This window comes from Triturus cristatus, chromosome 8 (assembly GCF_964204655.1).
Source record: "Triturus cristatus chromosome 8, aTriCri1.1, whole genome shotgun sequence".
Classification (NCBI taxonomy): Eukaryota; Metazoa; Chordata; class Amphibia; order Caudata; family Salamandridae; genus Triturus; species Triturus cristatus.
The window spans coordinates 1,609,411,417-1,609,437,708 of record NC_140591.1 but is presented as its reverse complement, the minus strand read 5'-3'; the positions used below and the strand labels follow the sequence as shown (position 1 = coordinate 1,609,437,708).

The following is a 26,292-nucleotide window of genomic DNA, read 5'->3' as shown; positions in this document are numbered from 1 at the left end:
TGTAGCACTTCACACCGGGCTCTTCTCCGTATCCAGTAGATTCAATGAACAGGATTAGGGGTCTCTTAAGTGGGAGGGGGGGGGCGGGAATTCATGCCCTGGCTGGACGCTTCAACAGCTGAGCCCGCAGGGATCAGCTATTGTTACGGGTGTAACTTTGTAATGAGCGCTTGTGAGATTTGAAAGGAGCTCTGTGTGGCCAGTTTACAGAAATGAAATATTCAAAGCAAACCTACATGTGACGTGGAGTAGGCCGTCCTCAAGGAGAGGAGGCTGCAGAAGATGGAAAGGGAAGAGATTTATTCAAAAGTGAAAGAGTCAACAAGGGTGTCCTATGGTACTGAGAGAGGTGGGAGTCATCGGGTCTCTGCCCCTTTCCATCGGGGTGTGAGTGAAGGAGTGTCCTATGGTACTGAGAGAGGTGGGAGTCATCGGGTCTCTGCCCCTTTCCATCGGGGTGTGAGTGAAGGAGTGTCCTATGGTACTGAGAGAGGTGGGAGTCATCGGGTCTCTGTTAGGGTGACCAACTGGCATTGGTGCAAATTCAGGACGGTGAGTGTAAAAATTCAGGACAAAGGGTCAAAATTCAGGACACAAATTCAGGACAATAGGTACGTTTTACCGACACATCAGAGGAGGTCACGCAATAGTATAGAAGTAAGCCCAGCCATATCCAAACATATTCAACCATTTGCAAACCTATCCATCATGTATCCTTCCATCTATCATTTCACTCATCCATCCCTTCATCCATCCTTTCACTCATCCATCCATCCACCCTTTCACCCTATCCATCTGTACACTCATCCATCCACTCTTCTACCCATCCATTCACTCATCCACCCAGCCATTTACCCCTTCACCCATCCAGCCATCCTTTCACTTACTCATCCATCCACCCAGTCACTCATCCTTCCACCCATCCACTCTTTCAGTCATCCATCCACCCTCCCTCTCTCCATCGACCCTTTCACTTAGCCATCCTTCCTTCCATCCATCCACCCACCCATCCATCTACTCATCCACTCATGAATCCATCCATTGACCCTATCACTCATCCATCCTTTCTCTCATCCATTTATCCTTTCACTCCTTCACTCATCTATTCATCCTTTTGTCCATCAACCCTCCCTTTCACTCACTCATCCATCCTTACATCCACCCTTTCACTCATCCCTCCATCCATTCACCCTTGCACTTATCAATTCATCAATCCATCCATCATTTCACTCATCCATCCACCCACTCACTCATCATCCACCCTTTCACTCATCCACCCATCCACCCTTTCACTCATCCATCCTTTCACTCATCCATCCTTTCACTCATCCATCCACCCTTTTACCCATCCATCCACCCTTTTACCCATCCAGCTACCCTTCCACCCATACATCCAGCTATTTACCTTTTCTCTCATCCATCCTTCCACTCACTCATCAGTCCATCCATCCTCTCTCATTATCCATCTATTCAATCTTCCATTCATCCATTCACCCTTTCACTAATTCATCCAGCCATCCACCCATCCCTTCACTTACTCACTCGCCTACCTTTTCATATTAATTTTGAGCTGAGCCTTTTTGAGAAGAGGCCCATCAAGAACTTCACCCTCGCTGCAGGAGCCATTCCAGGACTGGGACAGGATCCACCACAGGGGGGAGTCAGGAGCCATCACAGGAGGGGGGGGGACAGGAGCCATCACAGGCGGGGGGGGGGGGACAGGAGCCACCACATAGGGGGGGGCAGGAGCCATCACTGGGGTGGAGGGGGCAGGAGCCATCACAGGAGGGGGAACAGGAGCCACCAGGGTGGGCATGCAGTATTCTGGTATCATCTTGGTCTCTTCCAGGGTGGGGTAGGGCTCCTCACCCCCTCTTGGGCAAGACAATGAGAAGACAGGCTCTCTTTCCAAAAGTTAGTTTTGCCATCCCCCACTGTGATGTACAGTACTTTAAGGAGATACTCCATGAGAACTGATTTAACTGATTGTCCTCCATACTTTGTTAATCAGTGTGGGTGCGTTTGTGCTATTTCTTTATTTTATTACATTATAGACTGCATGTTTGAAGAAACCAAGGTTTGCTTACAATTTAGTGACAGTAATTAAGCTTTGTGAAGAGAACCACGTGCTGCCTCGGTGTAATCGGGCCGGTTCTATGATGTTTGGGGCCCTGGGCAGAAAGGGAATGTGTGAGGCCCCTCTATATTGCAGAGACATGAAGCATTCAGGGCTGTTTGCATCTGAATAGATGCCCCTGCTCCTGAAGCTGCAGCCCCTCCTTCTCAGTCACCTTCAAGCCCCTCTTAGCAGCTCATCAAGGGCGGAAGGTGTGAGGGTTGCCACCCCGCTGTGCCTCTCCGATGCTGCTGGTTATCTGAGCTTTGGTGCTGCATCGGAGTCTGTTACACCCGACCCCAACAGCATCGGAGTCAAGCAGGGAGGTGGGTGGAAGCTGTGCCAGCTTTAGAGTGGTGCGACCGGTGCACGGTTAAAATTACGGACAAATGGCGTCCGTTAAAGAATCCTTCACGGACAACGGACAGACGGCCGAAATTGCGGACTGTCCGTGAAATTTATGGACAGTTGGTCACCCTAGTCTCTGTCCCTTTCCATCGTGCTGAGAGTGAAGGAGTGTCCTATGGTACTGAGAGAGGTGGGAGTCATCGGGTCTCTGTCCCTTTCCATCGGTCTGTGAGTGAAGGAGTGTCCTATGGTACTGAGAGAGGTGGGAGTCATCGGGTCTCTGTCCCTGTCCATCAGGGTGAGAGTGAAGGAGTGTCCTGTGGTACTGAGAGAGGTGGGAGTCATCGGGTCTCTGTCCCTGTCCATCAGGGTGAGAGTGAAGGAGTGTCCTGTGGTACTGAGAGAGGTGGGAGTCATCGGGTCTCTGTCCCTGTCCATCGGGCTGTGAGTGAAGGCGTGTCCTATGGTACTGAGAGAGGTGGGAGTTAGGGGTCTCTGTCCCTTTTTATTAGGCTGAGAGTGAAGGAGTGTCCTATGGTACTGAGAGAGGTGGGAGCCATCGGGTCTCTGTCTGTCCCTTTCCATCGGGGTGTGAGTGAAGGAGTGTCTTATGGTACTGAGAGAGGTGGGAGTCATCGGGTCTCTGTCCCTTTCCATCAGGCTGTGAGTGAAGGAGTGTATATGGTACCGAGAGAGGTGGGAGTTAGGGGTCTCTGTCCCTTTTTATTAGGCTGAGAGTGCAGGCGTGTCCTATGGTACTGAGAGAGGTGGGAGTCATCGGGTCTCTGTCCCTGTCCATCAGGGTGAGAGTGAAGGAGTGTCCTGTGGTACTGAGAGAGGTGGGAGTCATCGGGTCTCTGTCCCTTTCCATCGGGCTGTGAGTGAAGGAGTGTCCTATGGTACTGAGAGAGGTGGGAGTCATCGGGTCTCTGCCCCTTTCCATCGGGGTGTGAGTGAAGGAGTGTCCTATGGTACTGATAGAGGTGGGAGTCATCGGGTCTCTGTCCCTTTCCATCGGGGTGTGAGTGAAGGAGTGTCCAATGGTACTGAGAGAGGTGGGAGTCATCGGGTCTCTGTCCCTTTCCAACGTGCTGAGAGTGAAGGAGTGTCCTATGGTACTGAGAGAGGTGTTAGTCATCGGGTCTCTGTCCCTTTCCATCGGGCTGTGAGTGAAGGAGTGTCCTATGGTACTGAGAGAGGTGGGAGTCATCGGGTCTCTGTCCCTTTCCATCGTGCTGAGAGTGAAGGAGTGTCCTATGGTACTGAGAGAGGTGGGAGTCATCGGGTCTCTGTCCCTTTCCATCGTGCTGAGAGTGAAGGAGTGTCCTGTGGTACTGAGAGAGGTGGGAGTCATCGGGTCTCTGTCCCTTTCCATCAGGCTGTGAGTGAAGGAGTGTCCTATGGTACCGAGAGAGGTGGGAGTTAGGGGTCTCTGTCCCTTTTTATTAGGCTGAGAGTGAAGGCGTGTCCTATGATACTGAGAGAGGTGGGAGTCATCGGGTCTCTGTCCCTGTCCATCAGGGTGAGAGTGAAGGAGTGTCCTGTGGTACTGAGAGAGGTGGGAGTCATCGGGTCTCTGTCCCTTTCCATCGGGCTGTGAGTGAAGGAGTGTCCTATGGTACTGAGAGAGGTGGGAGTCATCGGGTCTCTGCCCCTTTCCATCGGGGTGTGAGTGAAGGCATGTCTTATGGTACTGAGAGAGGTGGGAGTTAGGGTCTCTGTCCCTTTTTATTAGGCTGAGAGTGAAGGAGTGTGCTATGGTACTGAGAGAGGTGGGAGCCATGGGGTCTCTGTCTGTCCCTTTCCATCGGGGTGTGAGTGAAGGAGTGTCTTATGGTACTGAGAGAGGTGTGAGTCATCGGGTCTCTGTCTGTCCTTTTCCATCAGGCTGAGAGTGAAGGAGTGTCTTATGGTACTGAGAGAGGTGGGAGTCATCGGGTCCCTTTCCATCGGGCTGTGAATGACGGACTGTCATATGGTACTGAGAGAGGTGGGAGTCATCGGGTCTCTGTCCCTGTCCATCCGGCTGTGAATGAAGGAGTGTCCTATGGTACTGAGAGAGGTGTGAGTTGCGGGTTTCTGTCCCTTTCCATCAGGCTGTGTGTCATATGGTACTGAGAGAGGTGGGAGCCATCGGGGGTCTGCCCCTTTCCATCAGGTTGTGAATGAAGGAGTGTCCTATGGTACTGAGAGAGGTAGGAGTCATCGGGACTATTTCCCTTTCCATCAGGCTGAGAGTGAAGGAGTGTCCTATGATACTCCGAGAGGTGGGAGTCATCGGGTCTCTGCCCCTTTCCATCGGGCTGCGAGTGAAGGAGTGTCCTATGGTACTGAGAGAGGTGGGAGTCATCGGGACTCTTTCCCTTTCCATCAGGCTGAGAGTGAAGGAGTGTCCTATAGTACTGAGAGAGGTGTGAGTCTTCGGGTCTCTGCCCTTTTCCATAGTGCTGTGAGTGAAGGAGTGTCCTATGGTACTGAGAGAGGTGTGAGTCTTCTGGTCTCTGCCCTTTTCCATCGTGCTGCGAGTGAAGGAGTGTCCTATGGCACTGAGAGAGGTGGGAGCCATCAGGTCTCTGCCCCTTTCCATCGTGCTGTGAGTGAAGGAGTGTTGTATGGTACTGAGAGAGGTGGGAGCCATCAGGTCTCTGCCCCTTTCCATCGTGCTGTGCGTGAAGGAGTGTCCTATGGTACTCAGAAAGGTGGGACCACCAGGAGTCGTCCCAGTCGGAAGGGGTGAAGCCCAGGATGAGGACTCTGGTCTTGTCGGAGTTAAGCTTGAGACAGCTATCCTTCATCATGAGCCACTGATTGGATGTGCTTGTAGTGTGTCCACCTCTGTGACTCTTCTGAGAAACTCGCACTGCCTTCAGCCTTCTCAATTGTGTCCCTTCGCAGAACCCCATCCGCAACCTGAATTCACTCAGACACCTGAAGGCAACTCAGTTCACAGTACGCGCTCTACAGAGTGTATGGTGCACAAAAAACTGAAAAATTAAGATCCTGTGAAAACAAACACTCAGTTTGATTCAGTAAAAGAAGAGAAATGGAAACATTTACTGTCTCACAGATGTGGATTATCCTAACTTTTGTTTCACATTGTTCAGAAATCAATCTCTAGTTTTGCCTCTACATTTAGGGACATGATCTTTGGCAGGTCTCGGACCCAGAGGGACCTACTCCACTTAAGCCCTGGTTTGTGGTTCTTGTCCTATCTCTTTCCATCAGGCTCTCTGAAGGAGTGTCCTAGTGCACTGAGCCTCTCCCTTTCTGTGGGCTTCGGATGAGGGCTATTCTCCGGTCACTGCCAATGGGTGGAAAGCAGTGTTATCTTAAGGATTTTGAGATGCCCAAGCAAGAAATATTTCGGGGTCTCCTCTTTGGAACAATTTAGAATTTTAGTGCTCATTTTCTGCTAGTTCAATCCCTATGATGGCAAACAAAATGGAATTCTAGGTTAAAGAATGAGATGGAAAAGTCCTTATTCCAGTATTGCACAGTACTGGTCGACTGTTGGCAGGGCATTGATCGAGGTACTGGAGAGGCTAATGGAACTTTCTCCTAAACTGGCACTACTGGGAATCTTTGACTGCGTAGACCCTGGGGAGAACGTACGTTGATTGGCATGCGTACGTTGCCTGCTAAACGGGACATAGCGTGCTCCTGGAGTGCCACTCACCCTCCTAAGATCTCAGACTGGCATTTGGAAATGGAATGGTGCTCTAATCTGGAGGAGTCTATCTACTGGGCCAGGGGGTCTCCACTTAAGCATGCCCAGGTATGGGTCGATGGTGAATTTATCCTGTACTCCCCAGCACTGCTTTGATTGAGTGAGGGAGCAATCTTTGTGCTGTTTATTTAGACCAGGAATTCAGTGTTCGAATCAGAATGAGGGTAGCATTGTCAAGTTTTTTTGTCATTGCAAAATAATAAAAAATTTGGTTATCAAAAAAAAAAAAGTTTGAGAGAGAAAAAGACAAAGGTAAAATAGTGAAAACGTTTACTATCCCAGGGGCCCTTATGAAGGTGGGGCCTGGGCAATTGCCTACTTTGCCCATGCCTTGAAGCATCTCCTGTGGCCGGGATAGGATTGACTCAGTCCCTTTCCATTGGACTCTGGGTGCAGGAGTGGTTTGGGCACTAAGAGGGGCGAATGTGAGCTAGCCTGATCCTGCCCCTTTCCTTCGAGCTCCGGGTGAGAGTATGTCCCAAACACTTTGAGGGGTGCGAGGGATCTGCTCTGATCTTGTCCCAAGCACTTTGAGGGGTGTGTGTGATCTGCTCTGATCTTGACCCAAACGCTTTGAGGGGTGCGAGTGTTCTGCTCTGCGCATGTCCCAAACACTTTGAGGGGTGCGAGTGATCTGCTCTGCGCATGCCCCAAACGCTTTGAGGGGTGCCAGTGATCTGCTCTGAGCATGTCCCAAACGCTTTGAGGGGTGCGAGTGATCTGCTCTGCGCATGCCCCAAACACTTTGAGGGGTGCGAGGGATCTGCTCTGATCTTGTCCCGAACGGTTTGAGGGGTGTTGGTGATCTGCTCTGATCTTGTCCCGAACGGTTTGAGGGGTGTTGGTGATCTGCTCTGATCTTGTCCCAAACGCTTTGAGGGGTGCCAGTGATCTGCTCTGAGCATGTCCCAAATGCTTTGAGGGGTGCCAGTGATCTGCTCTGAGCATGTCCCAAACGCTTTGAGGGGTGCCAGTGATCTGCTCTGAGCATGTCCCAAACGGTTTGAGGGGTGCCAGTGATCTGCTCTGCGCATGTCCCAAACGCTTTGAGGGGTGCCAGTGATCTGCTCTGATCATGTCCCAAATGCTTTGAGGGGTGCCAGTGATCTGGTCTGAGCATGTCCCAAACGCTTTGAGGGGTGCCAGTGATCTGCTCTGAGCATGTCCCAAATGCTTTGAGGGGTGCCAGTGATCTGCTCTGATCTTGACCCAAACGCTTTGAGGGGTGCGAGTGATCTGCTCTGAGCATGTCCCAAACGCTTTGAGGGTGTGAGTGATCTGCTCTGAGCATGTCCCTTTCCATCAGGACCTGGGGCAGGTGTCATAGGGTACTGGGAGGTGTGAGAATGATAGTCTGTGTGTTCCTTCGGGCCTGGATAAATGGGAACCCCAAGGACCTAGGAGTCACGACATTTCTCAGGGTGGGAGGGAGGTGGGTTGCGGCGACAGGCACTGACAGCCTGGAGGAAAGCAGAAACGGGGGTCTGCTTTGGCAATGAGATCTAAAGCACGAACCAAGCCCTCAAAAGATGTAAATCGTACAACAAATGTCATAGCAAATATGATAATTACTTAAAAATGAGAGAAAAGGCTAATTTTCCACATTTCTCAGCTCCTCATTAAACTACATACGATCATATTACTGCATTGAGTGATATTTATTGCAAGTAATACTTTTTAAAGCTTCCAACATTCACAAATACCCCTATACCGTGGTGACGTTGCCACAAGTTACTCCAAATGTCAGTTTAACGCGTTCTCTAAATTTATAGCCTGTTAATATTAAATGTGAAGCAAAATGTTTTTATATTACCCATATGAGATTTTTAGAGAGCACAGCTCCTTTATTGTATTAATTCAATGTGCCCTGAGACTGGATGTTTAAGGAAAATGATACATATTGAAGTGAAGCGATGGACCAGGAATCACACCATTTGGTGTAGTGCGGAAGCTGGGATTCGAATGCAGATTTGCATGTTATGTATTTCAGAGGTTGGAGAGTTGCATCCTTCTCTCTTTAGCATAACAGGTCAGTGCTTTGTGTTCAGTTATTCAATTAGTGTTACTATATGGAGCTCAGTAAATGGTTTGGGTGTTGTTGCTGGGGGTGTTGGGGTTTGATACCCCCGCAAATAACTGCATTTTTGGCTTGGCAGTTGGGTCTGAGGCCCTGGGTGAGGTCGATGTCTGTGCTGGTTTCTCATTGTTCTGATTTCACTAAGAGGTTTTAACTTGTTCATTTTTTGGATCAGGAATTTAAATATAAGCTGACGGGTTTACCACAAAAGTAGTAAATCTGCGCCCATAGAAGTATTCCTTGATTGGATGCAAATGCACTCTTTTTTTGAATTCACAAACATTGGCAAGAGCAGGATTAGAAAGCTGTGCTAGTCTCTGGTTTCCAGGCATGCTACCAGCAATAAAACACCCAAAGGGGGATGGGATAAATGCTTTCAAATAGTCTAACCACTGGCAATCCTTTGGGGTTGCGTTCCCGATCATTGTTTTTTTCCCACTGTGCCACGCCAAGCAGAAGGCCTAAATTAGGGCTTTGTGGAGGGAATGGAGGTTGACAGGCTGGCATAGGAATTTACGTCAGCGACCCTGCCTTTTCTCCATCCACAAAATTTAGAGGTGTTCGCTAACCCCACAGACATCTCTGTACTAAGAGAGGAACCGCCATCTTGGCGGCTCATGTCCATGTAGGAAAGGACCGTCAAACATAGCTGCCAGCCGTCAAACTTTTTTACCCTCAAGTACAAACTCCTAAAGCGTCAGTTTTTTATTTTTCATATTTTTCAAAAAACAAACGTCTCCACACCATAGGAGTTGGCTCCCATGGTGCGTTTTTTTTTTTTTTTTTTTTATATATGTGGCCTTCGCCACCATGATATACCTGGAGGTAAGAGGACAGTTAAAAAAAAAAAAAAAAAAAAGCCATCTGACTATCCACTATAAAACGGGCAGTCGGATCTCTTACCTCGACGACTTCTACTCCTTCAGGGGAAATTTTACACCAGAGTAAAACTTGGGGCTGAGAACTATACGAGCTAAAAATTCAGGCTGGTTGACCTAGAGTTTGATGGACCGGGCACTCTGTCCCTGCGGCCCACCTAATGCTAATCAGTGCTGACCCTGCTCCTCATGGGAACAGTTCATCCTGAATCTAGGCCATCTCACTCATTCACCCTGCAGCCCACTGCTTGTTTAGTTGGGACATTAGACATTGCAGCAGTGATATTAACATCAATAGCATCTCTTGCCTTCCCCTGCTAGCTCCCCTGGCTGAAATTAATAAAACCAAGAGGTTTGGCGCTCCACAGCGCCCTCACAGAGTTTGCACCGTGGGTTACAGCGCTTCGAGGAGGCGTGCATTGTGCAGCATGGATTCAGCGAAACATGTTCTGTCTGCAACTGTTTACCTTCAGTTGCCACTTGAAAATCTGAGGCAGATATTGTCCTCTGCTCTCCCTCTGGGTGAAAGAATGTCCCTGGGCACTATGAGGGGTTAGAGTGATGGGGTCAGAGCCTGCCCGTATCCATCGAGCTCCGGGCGAGGGATGTCTCCATCTCTGAGAGGGGTGGGAGTGATCGTGTCTGAGCGTGTTCCTTTCCATCATGCTCCAGGGGTGGGCTTGTCCTCCGGACACTGCAAAGGGTAAAAGAGTTCTGAGCGATTTCCTTTCCGTCCGGCTCAGAGTGAGGGGTGTCCTAGGGCACTGACATGGGTGAGTGATCTAAGCGAGTCCCTTTTGCTCAGGCTCCAGATGAGGGGTGTCCCAGGGCACTGTGGACAGTGGGAGAGAGCTGATCTGAGCGAGTCCCTTTCCCTTAGGCTCTGGGTGAGAGGTGTCCCAGAGCACTCCGAAGAGAGAAAGAGTCTGAGTGAGTTCATTTCAGTCAGTCTCCAGGTGAGGGGTGTTCCAGAGCACTGCGAAGGGTGGGAACGATCTAATCTGAGCGAGTCCTTTTCCGCCAGGCTCCAGGTGAGAGTGTGCCCCATGGCACTGCAAAGTGTGAGCAAGTCTTTTTCCATCAGGTTCAGGGTATTCCAGGTCACTGCGTAGGGTGGGAGTGGTCTGATTTGAGTGAGTCCTTAACCATCAGGCTTCCGGCAAGTGTGTGTTCCAGGATACTGCGAACAGTGGGAGTTATCTGATATGAGCGAGTCCTTTTCTCCTCAGGCTTCAGGTGAGGGGTGTCCCAGGTCACTGCGAAGGGTGAGAGTGATCTGATTAGAGCGAGTCCCTCTTCCCCCAAGCTTCAGGTGAGGAGTGTTCCAGGGCACTGCGAAGGGTGGGAGTGATCTGATTTGAGAGTCCCTTTCCCTCAGGCTCCAAGTGATCGGGTGGCCCAGGGCCCTTTAAAGGGTGAGAGTGATCTGAGTGAGTCCCTTTCCATCAGACTCCAGGTGAGTGTGTCCTAGGGCACTACAAACAGTGAGTGATCTGAGCGAGTCCATTTCCCTCAGGCTTCAGGTGAGTGTGTGTTCCAGGGTGCTACAAAAAGTGAGAGTAAACGGATCTGAGCGAGTCCCTTTTCCCCCAGGCTTCAGGTGAGGGGTGTCCCAGGGCACTGCGAAGGGTGGGAGTGATCTGATTTGAGCGTGTCCATTTCAGTCAGGCTTCAGGTGAGTGTGTGTTCCAGGGTGCTACAAAAAGTGAGAGTAAACGGATCTGAGCGAGTCCCTTTTCCCCCAGGCTTCAGGTGAGGGGTGTCCCAGGGCACTGCGAAGGGTGGGAGTGATCTGATTGGAGCGTGTCCATTTCAGTCAGGCTCCAGGTGAGTGTGTCCTAGGGCACCACAAAACGTGAGAGTAATCTGACCTGAGTGTGTCCGTATCCCTCAGGCGAGTGTGTCCCAGGATACTGGAAAGAGTAGGAGTTATCTGATTTGAGCGAGTCCTTTTCCCCTCAGGCTTCAGGCGAGTGTGTGTCCCAGGGCACTGCGAAGGGTGAGAGTGATCTGAGTGAGTTCCGATCCCTCACGCTTCAGGCGAGGGGTGTCCCAGGGCACTGCGAAGGATGGCAGTGATCTGATTTGAGCGAGTCCATTTCCGTCCGGCTCCAGGTGAGTGTGTCCAAGGGCACTACAAAATGTGAGAGTATTTGGATCTGAGTGTGTCCCTTTGCACTGGGCTCACAATTAGTAAGGTCTCCTACTTGCTTTGGCATAATTTCTCATTATAAAAATATCACTCTGTAGTAATCTGACATAACCTTTCTTAGTGAACCAATAAGGCCTATAACTTTTACCTTTACCTGGCACTATAACTAATACAGTCTTACTGAAGTGCCCATAGCAGGCAAGTTTCATGCATGCAGTTATAAGAATTACAACTATGTACATAATTACAGTTGGCAAAATGATGTACAACCCCTCTCAATAGGGCCTAACAAGATTCATCATAGTGAAAATCTTCTACTCAAGGTTCTTCAAAGTGTGTGACCAACACCAAAACACTTACCAGCTGTGGTAATTGGTGAAATTGTAAGTAACCAAATACCTGTCCCTGCAGCCCGTAACAAAGTGTGACAATAATCCACTATTAGTGGCCTATTAGCTTTAACAAATGAGCCATCCCTACTGCCTTTGTAATAAGCCTATATCGTCTGACATGACATTTCCCTGTGCATCAACCAGGCCTATAGGTTTTATCATTAGTTTGCGACCATACCCCACTGCTGGCTACGACCAAACCATACTCCCAACTGGTGGACCCCTCCCGGGCTCACTAGCAAAATAAAATCAAACACACCCTAACCCCCATCTGGACTAAGATCGTAAACAGCTCCCTGATGACTGGAGTAATACCAGGTTGCTTAAAGCTCCGTCACGTGACTCCACTGCATAAAAAACCTGGAGCAGACCCGAATGGCCTCCATAACTTCAGACCAGTCTCCAGTCTCCCCTTCCTAGACAAAACTCTAGAGAGGTGTTCTCTCTCAACTAAATTAACACATAGACAATAACAATCTCCTAGACCCTCTTAAATCGGGCTTTAGAAAAGGATGCAGCACAGGAACCGCTATTCTGAACATAGTAGATGGCCTTCACAAACCCCTGGATACAGACTGATGCTGCCTGCTCATTCTTCTGGACCTATCTCAGCCTTCACCACAGTTGACTACAAGCTTCTCCTGGATTCTCTCCAAAAAAGGATCGACGTGGACCGGGTGGCCCTACGCTGTTTTATATCTTTTTTACAGAACCACTCTCAACAAATAAAAGTAAGCAATATGACCTCTGATGACACAGCTGTTACCCGGGCTGTCCCCCAAGGCTCTGTCCTCTCGCCTACACTGTTCAATATTTACATGTATCCCTCAGTCATTTTCAAGCAAGCTAACATTCCCTTCCATCTATACGCAGATGACACCCAGCTCTACATGGAAATCTCCTTTCTAGAGGACTAATGCCGGCTAAATGCCACTCTCAAAGAAGTGCAGTGGCTATCCCGCAACCGCCTAAAACTCAACCTAGATAAGACAGAAATCGGTCTCGTATCAAAGACAGAGCAGTCCGCCCAGATGCAAGAATGGATAAAGTCCATAGATGCTTTAAACTTCAGTCTAGCCCTAGCTGATTGTGTAAAGTCTCTAGGAATCGCACTGGGCCCCAAACTGATCATGAAAGATCATATAAAGAATAATTGGTAGAATGCCTTCCACAACCTGAAACCTCTGAATAAAATTACGCCCTACCTACCACTGAATGATTTTAAAACCGCCACACAAGCACTGGTGCTGTCCATATTCGACTATGGGAATGCCACCCTTACAGGCACGGCAAAAGCCCATCTTGCACCCCTGAGATCCACTCTCAATGCAGCAGCCAAAATGGTCACAGAAATCACAAAATCTGACCACGTCACAACCCCTTCCCTGAAAGATCCAAATTGGGTCACAATTGAAGCCTGCTACAGCTTCAGCACTGCTTCTCCAACTCACAAAGCCCTTCACACTGTGAAACCAGCCTACCTTGCCTTCAAACTCAAAAAGGCAGCCAGACAAGAAAACTAGGAAGTTCGAACAACCTACTACTCATTCCGCCTAAAGCCAACAAACAGAAAAGCTGGCATTCTCCTTTTCGAGCAAAACCGCTAAAATCTGGAACTCCATTCCAGTACATATCCAAACTTACTCCTCCTTCCTGAGCTTCAAGACACTGCTAAAGGATCTCCTCCTCGACCAACATCTCAACTAGGGGAACATCATCAACCACAAGTCCTACCCCCTTCCACTGTTATTTGTCTTCCTAGCTTGTGCTTATACTTTGATATGTTTTTGATTCAATTCCTCTATACTGATTATATGAATGATCTGTTATGAACATGTATCGAGAAAAGCGCTCTGATACCCTCGGGTCTTGCCAGCGCTTTATAAAACTCTTAAATAAAATAAAATCTCAGACCTACTGTACTGAGCATAAGCTTTCCCACAAGGCAACCATCAGGCATACAGTCATAACATTGCAAATGTGTATAAATTTACTGATGGCAAAGCTAAATGCTTTCTCTTCTATGATGCTTACCGTGGATTGTCAACTTGTAAATCTTCTGTACCCGCGGTTTGTCAGAGGGGGTAACCAACACTAAAACCCTTACTTACTACTGCAATCTGAGATTCCATGCAACATAGCGGTCTGTAGTACAGAGTAATAACAATTCATTCTAAAATGCCTTTTGACTTGAAGATATGCATTTCACAATAAATATCTCCCGGCGTACTGCCTTTTTAGTAAGATTTCATAATGAACAGAATAGGCTTTGATCATTGGCTTGCCACCATAACCAGCTCAGCCCTAAAGTGTGGAGTATAAGCTTTGCCTTTTTCGTGGAAGCACACAACTTCGACCCTTTCACATCCTCTTCTAGGGAAAGCCAACTGTGGCTGGAGCCTAATCCCTCTCTAGCACTCTGAAAGCTCTTGTTTGCTTGATCTCGTAAGGTCCAGCGACCGCTTAGCAGTCAAGACAGACCTAAATGATGGTTGTATTGTTTGGCTAGTTTTTGGAGGTGGCCTGGACTCTTGCTTCAGCATGTTTTATACATAACGCATAGAATCTTGTAAACTCCGTGGAGACTAATCCCTTTTTGTGGCTCTGCCTCTTGATGCTGATACTCAGCGAGATCATCCATGTTGCACTGTATGTAGCTTTTCTTATGAAGAAAGGTGTAAATTGAGCAGGTGCCATTCAGATGGGTCTTACTGCCTAATCCCTTGGTTTTGCTGTTGGATATGATCTCAAATACCGCAAATGTAGTACTCGTCATAAGAAGGGATATGTCAGAATATGTAGCATTTTTCTCAATCAACTTCTCTATTTTATTTTGCTGTAAAACAAAGAGCAGTTATAGATTTGGCCTATTTTCAGAGAAATGGATTCTGAATGGTTTTGTGTTCTGCCTCAAAGGGAAGCTCCCCACTCTTTTACGACAGAGCGATTCCCTGCTCGCTTTGCTGCCTTTGGTTTCCACAGGGCTTGAGCATCTTGTCTGCCTATCGCAGTGAATCATGCATCAGCATGCGTGAGCAGGAGGAGGGATGCTACAGCACTTCCCTTTTTACTGAAGCTTGGTGAAGCTGGACAGCTTTCCCTCTTTCTGTCACCTGCAGTCTTTGTGGAGGTGATGTGTCTTTTAGCGACACAACGGATCTCCCTGTTCATGGCAGCTATAGCTATAAAAATATTTTAATGCTCCCGAAGGTGGGTCCTCCTCTTCGGCTCTCCAGCTACCCGTGTGCCAGCTTGCATCAGCAGCAGCCTCTCTGCCAGTGTGCCCCAGATCTGTGGCTGCTACATGTCTGCTGACTCTGGGCAGAGCCATTGTGCAGTGACAAGAGTAGGTGAGTGGGTCTAGCATTTCATCATTTCTTTCATTACTGTAGGCCTTTCTGTCAGGCTGGTGGCTAATGCAGACTGGTTTTAGCAGTAAAGGTAAAATCGGTTTCTTTATGCATGCTATTTGATTCCTAGACTCTTCTCTTGCTGTCTTTTCTCACTATAGTCTTGATGATTGTGTTCCGACACCTTACTGTGTTCCAGGTCAGTCCATTAAATTCTTTCACCTCAGTTAGATGCATTTATTTTCTATGCTTGACGTATTTTGCTTGCTTTCAAGCCCAGTTACTGTTGGGAAATATGTGTTTTGCTATCGTTTTTGTTTGGAGGCAGCATATCCCAGGAACACCTCCCATCCTACACCGTGATGTGCAAAGTTTCTCCCACCATCTCTTAGGAAACTTTGCATTCACATTCAGCCCATCCAGCGTCCCTTCCAGGTCTCTTATTAAATTTGTCCCAGTGCGATATTCCGTGGGTATATCTCCCGTACTCAGTCTTGCTCTTGCTGAACGAGCCTCCCAAGCTCCATCCCTGAACATCCAGTGGCTGATCCCCCAAACGTAAACCCCCTGCTCAAAACACCAGATCAGTATGGCTCCAGCTCGCCCAAATCTCTTATCCACTCCACCCAATCTTTCAAAGCATGACACTAACAACTTCAAACACAAGTTAATGAAGGATGCTCCTGGAACACTCTTTACAGACCAATAAAGTAGCAGTCAAAACATCTTAAATCTAATCTTCTTTTCCACACAAACTCTCATTGAAAAATGACTGATCTTAAATACATCCGCAAACCAGCCAGGAAATATGACCATCTCAGTCTAAATAACATGAAGATAATGGTCCAATTCTCAGACAACACTCTGATTCATTTTGACCTATACTTCAAGAATCTCCTTCAAGCTCAGGAAAGGATTCTCATTCTGATTCTTTCCCACAATCATACCCTCATCACACCCCCTTTCTTACATTGATCCCATGCCCCCACTTCTGCTCCAAGTTCCCATACTAACTTACACTCTTCCTTGCCTCAATTAGAGCCCATTACACACAAACCTCACACTCAACCCAGAGCCTTACATGACACAAGGTTTAATTATCAATAATAATTCACACATGGCCAGCTCTGGAAGCTACTTGTAACCCTTTAAGAAGCAAGCAATACAAGTCAAGTGTGCTGTTTCATTTATATTTATTGCCTTGTTTCCTCCTTTGTCCCAGACCTTACATAGCATGCTCTAGAGGGTACCTTCCTTTTGCCAAAGACGCAGACCCCCCAGGATATTGCGGCATGAACTAGTAAATTTAGCGGCACAAATCTGGAAATTTAGCGGCATTTTGTGGCACTTTATTTTGCAATTTTTCATACAACAAACATAGATATCTTAGTTTTTTTAGTTATTTTACAACATGAAGCTATGTATATGGGTTATTTACAATTTAGACAATTTGTTTTGCTTCAAGGCTACATATATAGGACATAAAAATGTTATTGAATAAATGCCCACGGAACCTGTATGCTTGTCGTGTTAATCTTGGCCATGTATATGCAGTTCTTCTGAGCAGTCCAAGTCTAGCCCTATATTGTGCTGCTGATTATAATGGAAAAACAATAATGCCTGGATGGATTGCTCTGAGAGGGACCGTCGTCTGGTTAACACAATAATTTTGCAGATGCTGTTACTCCTTTCAGCATCTGCAGAACTGGCCACACAGTCCTTGTACACAGCTGCAAGCTGTGAAAGGACTGGAATGCGGTCAGCCATCCCACAACAAAAGAGGTCAGTGTCAATCACCCCAGAAATAGATGCCTGTACTGCTTCTGGGCCTACATGTTCAAAGTAGAGGCGAAGCTCCTCATCGGGAACTTCGCTCAATCCTGGGATGGCTGAATATGCACTCTTGTCCTTAGGCAGGATGCAGAGTCATGCAGAATTGAAAAGGCACACCTTTTTTCAAGAATCCAATGCCTGGTTGGGCCTCCCCCATGTATTTGCCCACCTTTTCCAGAGAATTTTCAAAAGCTTCATTAAGCTGGGCTTTCATCTTTTTTTCTGTGTCACAGATCATTTAGCCCCTGCAGTGGTCTGTAGAAATGGTTGTAGTGACCCCACAGGGAGGACTGAATTGTTTGTTAGGTTCATGTGGAGGGCCTCCAAATAATCATACACCTTCATTGTCACTGGTGTCGGACTCTGGAATAAGTCCATCAGATGTAAAATGTTTTGGCACTTTTCGGCCACAATGTCCAATTGAACTTTAATGAAGTTTCTGTGGTCGCTGTTCAAAATCCTTTGCAGATTTTCAAGGGAATCTGGGGGAGACTTGCTGAGTTGCATCTCAGACTCAACAAACCCAGCATAGGCCTCAGAGTGCTTGCAGTGGTACTGAACAGCAGCAAACCAAGAATTCCACTGGATACTGCAAGGGTCGGGTGCCATCCGTGGTTTCATCCCAGGGTTCTCAGCAAGATGGTGTAGGTACCTTCTCTTTCTGCTACTGGCCATGTAAAAGATGAATGAGAAGTACAGAAGGAAAGCATTTAGCTCCACAAAAGGCTTCCTAAACAACTCTACAATAAGGTTCATTATGTTTGCCAAGAAGATGATATGTATGGAGTTTGTATACAGATTTCTCAACACAGTGTTGTATGCCTTGAGCATGTATGCGCATTGTCGGTGTTAAAGGAAATAACGTTCTGAAAGGCTATGCTGTACTCTGTGAGCACCTTCACAACTGCTTTCGCTACAGTCCCATGGTTGCACTGTGAGAGGAACACTGTGTCTGCTTGGTGAGTGTGGATCAGACGACCACCCTGCGCAGAGACCACTGCAAATAACACATTCAATACACACCGCCCTTCGACATCGGGTGTTTCATCAAATATAACCCTGATTTTTCGATCTTGCAAGTGTTCTTTCAGCTCGTTCTTGGCTCCTATATATCTCTCTGGAAGATAATGTTCTTGAAGCTGATGACTTCCAGGTATCGCTCCACCATTTCGTACTCGCTCGTGAAGGAACTTGCGCAACATAGGGTGATCGGTTTTGCTCAGAGGAATGTTCAGAGCTATGCAGACATTGACCCACTCACTTAGAATTTCCTGGTTTGAGGCACCGGCAGTTGTACTGTTTGTGAAAAGTGAGTTCACAGTCATCTGACTGGCACGTTTTGGCAAAGAGTGCTGGTCTGGAACATCTGCACAGCACTTCTAGTGTTTTTGGGACCGCACATGCATATCCACTGTGTGTTTCCGGATGTGGTCCACCACCACATTGCACACACTGCAAAACAGCACGCCACCATCAGCATGCATCACGGTGCTGTACTCTCTGGCCCGATCTGCTGCGGTTATATGGGTAGGTAGGTGTGATCGGTGCTTCACAGCCTTCACAGGCTGCGGAAACCTCTTCATTGTGCTTTTGTTGTTGTTGTGGCTTGTTGCTTCCTTGGAATCCAAAAGATCTCAGGCTTGTGGCGCAGTCATGTAACTCACCTACAAACATATTGGGTGTTACTAGCTGTGTTCCAAATGGGAAAAGGACATTGCAATTGTTGAATGGAAAGTTACAAAAACGTAGGGAAGCAATGATTAAAAATGCATGTAACTCTGAAGCACCTGCAAATGGCAAACAAATTGAAAACTTGTTGGGACAGATCCTCAATGGGAAACGGCACTCCACAAACGGCATTGAGCAAACCGTGTTAACACAGCAAGGTCAGTAGCAAAGAAAGGAGAAAATGAAACCTTTTGATTTAAAGTTGCATACACGGCGCGTTAATACGTACAGGTAGGCAGAGGTCCTTCGAAGTGTCCCGCTAGGCATGTATATGGAGGGCAGAGGGGGGCTGCGAGGTAAACATAAATGGTGAGGCTGTGTGTCACTGCACATGATCTACCGGCATTACGGAATTGCTTTTAACTCAATTTTTAATCTTTTAATTGCGCACGGTCACCTACTTTCTACCGTTTTACCGCTCTGGTCCACTATGGCTGTATATGCTTTTCGTAAGGCCATCAAGACCCATCTTTTCCCTTCTCCGTAAGCCTTCCATTATCAGCAGCTTCTCCTTCTGTTGCTTAGCGCCAGGACACCCCTTCGCTGGAGCAGCTGTGCTCTCTGCAAAACGTTATAACATAACATAGAACATAACATAAAAAACATAAGGCAAAAGTGCTTCCTCAAAAAAACAACCCTGCCCCAAAGTGCCTGCAAATAAAAAATAACATTTGGAGAAAAAACAAAAAAAGGGGAAGGATGAGCCACCTGCAAAGAAAGTGAAACCTAACCGTTCAAAATAAATTTGGGCAAGTTACTTTGTAGGAGCACATAAGCTAGGTGTTTACACTTGGGGTGAGGGGGGGGGGCAACCGTGCCTAACGGGTGTGTAGGTAAAATCCCAAGACAGCCCCAAACCACCCCCAAGAAAAATAAAATAACAATTATGAAACCCACATGATCACACAGAGTCTCATCACCAAACCATGCACAGTGCTCCCACCCATCGCAAGTAGGACTTCACAAATATGGGTGGCGACCTTAAGGTTCTGCGCTTTAGCATATGTAGTGTTCATCTCCCCGTAAGTGTACAGAAACCAAAACTTAACCCGTGCTGTGCAGCAGCAAGCATATATTACTTGCCAGATGGACCAGTGGCTCTTGAACCAGCAGATTCTTTCCTCCTAGACTCTACAAAAGAAGAAAAAAAGAGTTTGAGCAGGCTCGGCTAGCCCTTTCCATGGCACCTGTCCCACAACACTGCCACTTACCCCACTACGCCTCTTTAAAAAACTACAGCCCCCCCATATGCTCCCTGGGCCCGCATTCCCAACGGGCCCAAAAACAATGCCTCCAGCGCACGCCGCACACTGGGCATGCGGCGGGCTCAAAACTTACCTGTGTTGTGCAGCAGCAAGCATATATTAGTTGCCAGACTCTACAAAAGAAGAAAAAAGAGTTCGAGCAGGCTCGGCTAGCCCTTTCCATTTGGGAAAAAAAAGTGCCGCGTGCCCAGTGTGCAGCGGGCCCCAAAAATGGCAATGCCCCCTGTGGCCCCCCCCCCCCCCCCCCCCCCCGCACACTGGGCATGTGGCGGGCCCAACAAACAATACAAATACATTTTAAAAAAGGATGCCAGGAGGGGCCTGCCGCGTGCCCGGTGTGTGGCGGGCCCCAAAAAACAATGCCCCCAAGGCCTGCCGCACACTGGGCACGTGGCGGGCCCAACAAACAAGTAAAAAAAATGCCAGGAGGGGCTCGCTGCGTGCCCAGTTTGTGGCAGGCCCCAAAAGCAATGCCCCCAAGGCCTGCGCCACACTGGGGCACGCGGCGGGCCCCAACACAGCTTCCAAATCCTTACCTGGGCCAATGACACAGCAGCAGGTGAGCAGTCCTTAGAGAATGTGAGGGAACAGCACAGCAGGGCAGGTGAGGAGTATAAATAATCACCTTGCCTGCCTGCTGTGAGGACCATCCTTCTATTGGACCTGTGGTGAGAGCCACTGGGCCAATAGAAGGGGGTCTGGAGATGTCTGGATTTCGAGGCCAATTTTTGTAAAAATCACGGCATTTTTACAAAATTGCTGATTTCGCGATTTGTTTGCAAATCGTGAAATCCTGGAGGGTCTGCTTACATGAACCTTCACTATATCCATTCCTTTTCCTCTGCGGTAATCCCCCTCCTCTGATTCCACCCTTCCACCAACCCATCCATTTAAAAAAACTGTACTAATTCCCCTGGGGCTTCACACAGATGTACTCCCCTACATAAGTCCCGCTACCCACCCAGGGCCATGCTGTAAAGTCCATCCCACACACTTTTCCATCTCCACTGATTCCACATATAATACAGTAACAAGATTCCTGACTCTCTCGCCACTCCAAACTCAAATTTCTCTTTGAAACTCTTGCACTGTTGGTTGGGAACCTCTCCATCTTCACACTGAGAATGCTTTCATTTCTACAATCCAGAATCCCCACTCTACTAGGGGCCATGGTCCACACCTCTTGCACGAAATTCGCCCAACACAACAAAGATCCTCATCCCAGCAGAGCCGCTTGTGAGCTCTCTGACAATCCTTATTCTGTCCTACTACTCAGGGCCCCAAGCACCCTCTTCTTTCACTCTGATCCTCATCTTCTCTAGGAACAGACTGTGAATCAGAATCTGAGGCACTGAGCTCTGAGAATCAGAGGCACCTCCTGAGTCAATCTGCTGTCTCCAAGGCACAGTCTGCTGACCTCCGGTGACTGCCCCACAACTGCATATTAGCATTGAAACAAAACTTAGAAAGGATGTGATTAGTTCACAGAATCTGGACCCAATTACCCTTATGGAAACCTGGAAACCTGGATTACAGTCTCCTCTCAACCTGACCTGAACCTTTTCATCCCACCTGGTTAACGAAATTACACAATTACACACATACAATCAGGATTGAGACCTGGGGGAAGTGCGGTCATCTACAAATCGATTCAGTGTAAACCTTTGAAATCAACTTTACAGTGCATTTCTGTTGAAGGTAAAGTATGAGTTACTTACCTTCGGTAACGATGTATCTGGTAGAGACGATTTTAGCCGCAGATTCCTTCCTGTAGAATTATCCCCAGGCGTGAGACTGGATCCGGAAACGTTTTGCCACAGCATCTCTGTGTGCCAGGGTGCGGGGCGACACCACGCGACTCTGCCTAGGCTTCGTCCGCGTACGTGACATCAGCGGGGTCACATAAGCCCCACCCCGGCGCACCTACATCAGTTTTCTTTGGAGAACATTTCCGCGCCGCAACGCGGAGCTAACAGGCAAACTGTGGGAGCAGAGAAACAGTGTGCGAAAGAGTAGAAACAAAGAATGGAGTCAAGCGACACCATAAGGAGCGGTGCAACACCGCAGCCGCCAAAGGCAAGGGCGGAATAAAGAACAGAGCAGAGCCCCGAGCAGCCACCCTGCCAGCATGTAAACCGCCTTCCCCCCCCTCCCCCGGAGACAGGGAACATATATAAAGGCAGGACATGGGAAAGGGGAGCCAGTCCCAGAATAGACAGGACAGCAATAACCACAACAACAACCCTCAAAGCCACCCCAGCACAGAGGGCAACCATCCTCCAAGGAACAAGGGCAGGGCATGGCCAGGTGACCCCCAGACAGAGGACGGCAGAATCTGCGGCTAGAATCGTCTCTACCAGATACATCGTAACCGAAGGTAAGTAACTCGTACATCTGATAGACTATTAGCTGCAGATTCCTTCCCGTAGAATAGATACCCTAGCAATACCCACGGGGAAGGAGGGTCTGCAAAAGGACCCCCCAGTCATAACAGGACAGAGGGTTGCACAGGGGACCAGACCTGCGGACCGGACAAGAACCCAGCCCGTCCCAGGCAAGAGGAGCCCCCCACAAGCAGAACACCACCGACCCCAGAGGGATGGGGGAAGAAGAAAAAAGGGGGGGGGCCTTCACACTCACAATAGAGGAACCAAGGGCCAGGCCAGAGAGGCCTAAGTACCCCACACCCCTTCAAGGCAATAAGCTGCCCGCCAAAGCCAGGGGGAGAGCCCAGAGGGCCCAAGGAAACGAGGGAAAAGAAGGCTAAGCCACACCAGATGGAAGGCCACAGGCCAACCAGAGCGGCGTGAACAGACAAGCCGCCAGAACAGAAAAAGCAGCAAAGGGCCCGAGAAGACAGAGAGGGCAACACCTGACAAGGGAGGGCACAGAAGCATCCCAAGCAGGGAGAAGAGGAAAGGGCCGGACACACCTCCACGAGGGGTCGCGCACACGCCCTGAAGAAGCAAAGCAACATACAGAAACGCCACGGAGAACAGGCACCAAAGGGCCACCAGAACCCCCCCAGCAGAGTGCACGCTGTATAACAGCTACCACTGCCCCACATAGGGTACGTCAAGTCCCAAGACATGGGAACCCTCTTTGGAAGAACTTCCGCAACAGAGGAAAAACAAAAGAGCCACAGAGAAAACACCCCGCGAACGGCTTGACAATCAGCCCAAAGAAAAACAGAAGGCCTAATCTGTGGGCCAAGTCTGCGTAACAGTTCTAGCACGAAACACAGCGAACACGGGCCGTCCAGCAGCCAACATTGCCAAAGTCCCCACAAGGTGAACTCAATGGCCAGAAGACACTCCACCGCAATAGCGACCATCCCAAGAAGGACCAGAACCAGGTCAACTCCTCAATCACTGAGGAGGAGGAGTATAAGGGGGAGGAGGAGGACGACGGAGCCCCGCCAGGAACCTTTGGATGGTGGAGTCAGCTGGGGCATGGAACAACAGGCTACCCTCAAACGGGAGATCAATGAGCCGTTCCCGAATATTTTCGGGGAAGACGCCGTCCCGAAGCCAAGCATGATGATGGAGAGCGACTGAGGAAGCCATGGCCCAGCCCAGCACCTCAGAGATGACCAGAGCGGAGTGAAGGATAAACTCCGCCAGCTGCCGGCCATCCAACGCATGACGCCGTAAGTTCACCTGAACAGTCTCCTGAGAAACCGCGGACCTCAAAGACTCAACCGAGTCCCACAGACAAGAGGAGGCCCTAGTCAGGACACACAAGGTGTTCAGGGCCCGTAGGGCCGCTCTGGTCGAGGCAAACATGTTGCACCCCCAAGAGTCCAGCCAGCAGGCCTCCCGGGAGGGCGGAGTCCACAGCGGCGGCAGGGAGGGAAAGGCAGTCCGCAAAAGAGGACTGGCGGCAGAGGAGTGGAGGGAAAGACTTGCAGGGTCACGCGGCGCCGGAAGGTGCCGGTGTAGAAGGTGCTGAGGCACCGGATCCCCTGAGGCAGGACGCCCCCAAGCCCCCGTCGGGGACAAAAGGAGCTAGCCCTCAAAGGGAAGCAAGATCTCCCTCCCACCAGAGCCCTGTTGGAGAACCTCCAAGAGATGATCCGTCGGAAAATGAGCAATCGGGTCACCTATTCGCAGAATGTCCACAGGCGTGGACACCGCGTGAGCAAAGGCCGCCCCTGCCTCTGTAGGACCCCATGGCGGAGAAAGCAGCTCCTTCGTGGGCCACGGCTGCAGACTAAGGTGGCCATCTCCCAAGCCAAGTGGAACAGGCAAGGGCCAGACCTGGAAGGGAGGAGGAGCAGAGGAATGGGGGACCTGCCGCTCCTCCGGCGAACACTGCGGCCGCAGAAACAGCGGGGAGCCACACTTCGACGATGCAGGTGAAAAAAAGACCACTCTGCGGCCAGGCTCTGGGGTGGATGACACCAATATGCAGGCCACCTCCGGAGAAGAGGGAGCGTCCGAAGACTAATCCGCAACTCAACACCTGTCAGGAGCTGTAGAGTCCGCCGCCTGAGGCAGAGCGGTAACGCCAGCCTTCGCCGAAGAAGACGCTGGATAGGGCTCCTCGAAGTCACACTGGGCCAGGGACTGGAGCGGGGCCAGAGTCGCATTGGACAGGGGGCGGCGCCGCATTGGCGCCGACTCGACCTCCGCTGATGCAGCTGCCTGCGTGGAGGGACGAGAAGGACCAGGGGAGTGACACGAAGCCCTCCGCCAGCCTCGGCCCAGTATACGACCGAGGTGGTCCGGCGAGCCAGGCCGACCCAACCTCCGACTCTCCATCCGACGAGGCAGCCGCCTGTGTGGAGGGATGAGAACGTCCGGGAGGAGGGTGAGGGGTTCTCACCCAACTTCGACCCGAAGCGGGACGAGGAGAGTCCACTGACCCCTGTGGCACCGCCCGGTCTAGCAGCTGCCGGTGCCGTAGCGGCGTCACCGTGGCCTAAGACACCTTGTGAAGGGACCGAGAGGGGCTCGGGATGCGACCCGAGCCCCGGCGACCTCACGCGACACCACAGGGACTTCCGCAGGAGTTTGCGGCGAGGCAGAGACGCCATTGTGTGAATGAGGGACCCCAGAGGAGCTGCACCTAACAGCACTATATCCTCCAAGCCTGGATCCGAACCAGTCGGGCCGGAGCAACTGGTGGCGCCACGGAGGGCCCCGCGCAAGGCAAGGGAACCGCTGACGCCCCAGGAGGGGAAGGAGGAGGAGTCGCCTGCAAAGCCACTGCATATGTCTCCATCTGGACTCTCGATGCTCCATCACCGGGAAACGGAGGGTAGGAGGACACGCGGGGCCGCATCACCCGCGGAGAGTCCACGCCCCCGGCAGGCCGAAACCAGGTCCCCGGGGACAAACTGCGACACTTACACACCGGTGAGCGACGTTCTCGCGACATCAGGGAAGGGCGATGACGACCACAGCCGTATCTGAAGCCGTCTGCAGAGGCTGATCGAGGGGAGGAGGTCGACCTCGAGAGACGCGCCGAGAGAAATTTAATTCGGCGCTTCCGCCGCGGCTTTAACTGTTGGCACGCCTCACAATCCATGGTGCCGTGATCCTCCCCCAAACACCACATAAAAAGGTGATGAGGGTCTGTCGCCGACATAAGACGCCCACACAACGTGCAAGCTTTAAAGCCTGAAGGCATTCACACACTGTTCCACCAAGAGAAAGACAATGATGAATAAAAAAGGGACCCGAAACAGGCCCATAGCAAGACCGGATCCGCGTTGCACGCGGAAAAGGAAAAAAACTGACGTAGGCGCGCCGGGGTGGGGCTTATGTGACCTTGCTGACGTCACGTACGCGGACGATGCCTAGGCGGAGTCGCGTGGTGTCGCCCCGCCCCCTGGAGCGCAGGGATGCTGTGGCAAAAAGTTTCCAGATCCAGTCTTATGCCTGGGGATAATTCTACGGGAAGGAATCTGCGGCTAGTAGTCTCTATCAGATACGATGTAACCGAAATCTGATTCTAATTACCACCATTTGTCCTCCACCAAGAGAAGAGTACTTTCAGAAGCCACCTGCTCCACTTCAACCCATATAGTTCTAGGAGAAACCCATTTCAACTGGGGAAATTGATCCCGCAGTCACTCTGTTTGAATAATGTTTAACCAATAACAACCTGGAAATAGCTTGCTCTTGCTCTACCCAGTGCTTATTTTGTAAAAGAATGAGTGCCGGTGCCCAAAACTCTGCTAAGAAGCCTGCGGACAGTGCAATTACATTTCGGGGCTCTTAACACCAAGGCTGGTTGTCTTAAATGCACCTCGTGCCTCTTTAACCCCTTCGGTGCTCATGACGGAACGGTTCCGTCATGAGCCACGGTTGAGCTGTGCTCATGACGGAACCGTTCCGTCATGACCACGCCCGCGCAAGATTCCGTCAGCACAGCGGCGGAATCTGCGCAGCATGGAAGGGGTTAAACCACTACTAGACA

At 49.8% G+C, this 26,292-nt stretch overlaps 1 protein-coding gene across 1 annotated transcript in view; it reads left to right on the top strand.

The window, feature by feature from the left end:
• The window catches only part of APBB1 (amyloid beta precursor protein binding family B member 1), a 424,653-nt gene that overhangs the window by 154,378 nt on the left and 243,983 nt on the right, over window positions 1-26,292 (top strand). The gene's annotated exons all lie outside the window — the stretch shown is intronic.